Source organism: Lactuca virosa, chromosome 3, assembly GCF_052849685.1.
Source record: "Lactuca virosa cultivar CGN04683 chromosome 3, Lactuca_virosa_CGN04683_v6, whole genome shotgun sequence".
Lineage (NCBI taxonomy): Eukaryota > Viridiplantae > Streptophyta > Magnoliopsida > Asterales > Asteraceae > Lactuca > Lactuca virosa.
Window position 1 is genome coordinate 199,111,366 of NC_136428.1, and position 4,923 is coordinate 199,116,288.

General features: G+C 38.8%; 1 non-coding gene across 1 annotated transcript; it reads left to right on the forward strand.

Annotated features, from left to right (window-relative positions):
• Positions 1-2,537: 2,537 nt before the first annotated feature.
• LOC145167956 (small nucleolar RNA R71) lies at positions 2,538-2,644 on the forward strand. The gene has a single exon (XR_013741555.1). It is a non-coding gene; the product is annotated as a small nucleolar RNA R71 (small nucleolar RNA).
• The last annotated feature ends 2,279 nt before the right edge of the window (positions 2,645-4,923 follow it).

Below are 4,923 nucleotides of genomic sequence, written 5' to 3' on the forward strand. Positions count from 1 at the left end.
GATAAGGACCTCACGTCATGAGCTATTTGTGGGCTAAAACAATTGGGCTGGTTAACCAAGCGGAAATGAACTAATACACTTATTGGATTATTCTAAATGAGCTGATCAACTATGGTGGGCTGATCATTAAAGTATTCCAGTTCATATATCAGTCTAGACTCACGTCGTGAGCCTTTAACTCTCACGTCGTGAGCTCGCTTCTGGTTTGAAAAATTAATTTCATTTTTATTAAACACTTTAAATTTTGAAAACTATTTAATTCTAAGAACCCCCACACTCGATTTTTTCCATTCAGAGGATTATTAGATGATGAGACAATTGATATTCCTAAAAACTAAAAATTCAAAAACTAAAATGAAAAGAAGAGAAAATGCAAACAGAGCTCGGGTTGCCTCCCGAGAAGCGCTTCTTTTTGATGCAGTCGTGAGCTGGACTCCGTGCCTCCTATGCTGAGCTATCAGAGGAGTCCATCACCACCTGAATTTTCTGTTCTTTCTATCGCCTCTTGTAAGCTTGGACACGTCGAATGTACGTCTTCTTTGAATTCTCCTTTTTAGCTTTGGTTTCGTCTCCATCGAGCTTGCATTTGATCCCTTTAGTCTCCAATTTTTCTTCACTTTTATTAAGTTCCCTAGGAATCTTTTCTTCCTTCACCAATGGACTCGTTTCCTTGGAAGTAGCCTCGTCTTCATCACTCGACAATTCATCGCTTTCCTCACTCATCAAAGTTGTTGGTTTTGTGTAGGTAATGACTTCAACGAAGAACGGGACGGATGCTCTCGGTTTGGTGCGTTTGAATTGATGAATTGTCTTGATTTCTTCCTCCATGGGCTTCTCCAATTCTTCAAGATCATTATCTTCATCCATATTGAACACCTCACATTTTACATCTTCTCCTTGAAAACCATCTTGTATTCTAAAAGTCTCCTCATCATCACCAACCCTCAATGCAAGCTTGGATTCACGAGCATCAACTAAAGCTCTAGCAGTATTAAGTAGAGGGCGACCAAGAATAATTGGGACATTAACATCCTCCTTCATATCCATAATCACAAAGTCAACTGGGAAAACAAATTTCCCAATTTTAACAAGGATGTCTTCTATAATTCCCCTCTGGTGAGTCACCGAACGATTGGGCATGTGGATGGTCATATTTGTAGCCTTAATTTTATGAATATTCAGCTTTTGATAGAATGAATTTCACATCAAATTTATGCTGGCCCCAGAATCGGCTAAAGCATAAGTCTTCAAGTTGTTTCCAAACTCACATGGAAGAGTGAGGCGTCCAGGATCTCCCATCTTCTTAGGTATCTCTCCCAATACAACTCTTGAACTTTGTTCACTAAGAATTACTTTAGAGTTCTTCTTTAATTGTTGACACTTCTTCTTTAATTGTTGACGAGTGTCTATAAGATCTTGTAGGAACTTCGCGTATTCTGGAATTTTTGAAAGTGAATAAAAAAAAGGGGTATTAATAGGAATACTCTTTTATTTGCTGAATAAACTCTAGATGTTCCCTTTCCAGTGGACTGAGATGTGCTTGAGACGGAAACGGCAAGGGCGGTCGGTAAGCCGGAACGGATTTTGAATTTTTCTGTTCAGACCGAGCCCACGTCGTGAGCATGGAGGGCTCACGACGTGAGTCTGGTGTTTCAGCAACAATTTTGTTTTCGAGCTTCGACTTCTTCGGCTTAGGTCCAGATGGCTTTGGCTCCTCCTCTAGTGCTTCTAAGAACTCAGAGATGGCCTCTTCTTCAGTATCAATCATCATAACATGGGATTGAGCATTCTTTTCGGGAAATTGTGAGGATAATTTGTTGCTCACCAAAGTAGTTAGTTGACAAACTTGGACTTCTAGATTATGAATCGATGCTTGATGATTTCTTAATGAGGCTTGCTGGTCAATCATCATTATGTGCTGTTCTTTCATCATTTTCATGTGTTCCTTTAGCACTGCATCAGTATCATCATGCCTTTTCTCGGAGGCCTCCATAAATCGGTTCAAACTATTTTCCAAGTCTACTTTCTTCTCGGTTGGTGGTTGCTCTTTTTGGTAGAAGCCTCGGCCTGTCTGCTTGAATTTCTCCTCTTTCTGCTTCTTGTATTCATCATAAGGCAGCCACTCCTTCTTTGGTTTCTTCCAGTCTTCATCATAATTGTCCCCACTCGAGTAGCAAACTTGAGCCTTCTTGTTCCCATATTCATCCAAATGGCAATCCTTAGTCAAGTGTGGCCCACTGTATCTCTCACATCCAACTCTTATTGCATGAATTGATTGGTCCATTTGGGTCAATCTCTGGTCCATAGTATTGAGCATTGCCATCATAGCAGCCATCTCTTTAGAATATGCACCCCCACTGCCTTTTGCTCCATCTTGTCTTGGGTTGTGGTACTCACGAGAGTGTTTTGCGAATTCTTCAACTAACTCCTTGACCTCCCTTGGATTTTTATTTGTCAGTGGCCCTTGAGAATCAAGGAGTTGCCTTGTCATAACATTGACCCCATCATAGAAAATAGACATCTCTTGTTGAACATTAAGATCATGTTGAGGACAATTCCTTAACAATCCTTTGTAATGCTCCCATGCCTTGTATAGTGACTCCCCCGGTTGTTGCTCAAAGTTGGCTATTGCCTTCTTGAGTTTAGCTATCTTTGATGGTGGGCAAAATTGGTCCAAAAATTATTCGCGCATCTGAGCCCAAGTAGTGATTATACCAGGTGGAAGTGCTTTTAACCAATCTTTAGCAGCTCCCTTAAAAGTAACGGGAAGCATCCTTAGCAAGATGGTATCTCTATTAACATTCGAGACATTGAAATAATCCTCAATGTTATTGACCTCATCTAGATGCTTAAAAGCATCCTCATGATCCTTTCCATAAAATGGAACATCCTTAAGTGCAGTAAGGATGTGTCCCTTTAGCTCGAATGTGGCAGTGGCAGGAATCGCGGGTTGTACTAACCCAGGGCCAACATCGTCTCGAATTCGCTTCTTGTAAGCTACCATTGACATATCTTCAATGTTCGCCATTTCGTTGCTTGGCTCGTCTTCAGGTTCGCTCGTATATAGTCCAAACTCGTTCTCGGAATCGTATTCATATTCGTTTGGGATAGGTATTTGATCTAAGCTTTCAATCTTGCTCTTGTCCCTTGAAGATGAACTCGATTCTCCCATTTTCTTCCCCGACTTCTTTGAGAACACTGACTTGAACTCTTGTAAAGGTGTCTTCTTTGGTGTTTGATCGTCTTTCACATTCTTATCCTTCTTTTTGTGAAGGGCTGACTCTGGATCTTCAAGTGGTGGTATCAAAGGTGTGTTGGAACCTTTGGTCATGAACTCCTGCAAAATAAACAAAATAAAAACGTAAAAACGAACAAAAACTAAATAAAAATTGCCTACTGACTGTCCACCACGACGTGGTAAAGGCTACCACCTCGTGTTGTCGCAGAAAAACAAACAGAAAAGGAAAACGAAAAAAAACGAGAAAATACTGAACTCACGTCGTGAGCTTAAAGCTCACGTCGTGAGTTAGGTACTGGAACAAAAATAAGCTGAAAAAGTAACTTTTTGCAGGTTTTACTCCACAAAAAGGATCGATTAATCTAAAGCAAATAAATAAACTATCAAATAAGCCGTTCCCCGGCAACGGCGCCAAAAACTTGATGCGTGCAAATAGCTACACCTAATTTTAAATTTATAACCTAACTACCTTAACTATCAAATAAGCCGTTCCCCGGCAGTGTACCTAGTCAGACTATAGTATAGCTTAGGGTAAGTCGGGTGTTGATCACAGGGAACGGTATTGACTAACTGATCTACTTACTATTAAATTAACCTAATTATTAACAAGGGAATGGGTTTTATCTAATTTTGCAAGTTTAGATGAACTTAATTCTTAATACAAATTTCAATCAATTACTAAAAAACTTATGTTAGTTTGAATCCACTTTCCCTCAATGATTTATAATTTAGCTATGACAATTACTGTTGGTACCAATTAAGACAGTATTAGTAATTTAGTTCTAAATCTACTAACATTAGTTAATTCATGTAAGTCTATGTATGGTCACACAATAGTTAACACAGAATCAATTATTGAATAAGACTGGAGACATGTAAGATTGATTTGATAAACACAATTATGGTCATAATATGAGTTCTCTAGCATAGCCTAATTCAATGATCCAATTACTTATCTAAGATTGGTTTGATCTTAGGTCTAATAAACTAGTGTTCACTGAATTATTAGGTATTCATATTCATGCAGCTTCATATTCACTAACTACACAGAACAAGAATTTAAAGCAACCAAATACTAAATCAAACATGCTAGGTTCAATCAATCTAGCACAAGCATAATACCAACAAGTAAAGTCATATCTAATGTATTAAAACCATGAGTTCCAGCTTCATCTAGCTAACAGAAGCAGCTAGATTTAGCTGGACATACTAGCAATTAAACAAACACAAGTCATATTAAAAAGCATACTAAATGTACCAAACTATAAGTCTACTTATGAACTTCTCTTCTTCGTTTGTGTTGATACCCTATTCCAGAACTTCTTTTCTTCTGCAAATCGTCTTTTGGAACCCTCCAAGGCAGCCAAAAAATCCCCCAAGTCGTAATGGACAAGGGTTTATATAATTTCCGATTTTTCCAATCTCACGTCGTGAGCCAATAAGCCTCACGTCGTGAGTGCGAGATTAACGTATTCGACAAGGACTATTCTTTCATCCGGTGCATATCTTCTAGAATACTCCACTCACGTCGTGAGTCTTCTATTACTCACGTCGTGAGTACGTGTTTTGCTGAGTTTTTTCATTCTTCTTTCCTTCAAGCCTCCAAAGTTCCATGTTTTGTCAACTTTAGTCCCTCTCTTCGAAAATGCTTCTATTTGGCTGCACAATATAATTTAAGCTTATAA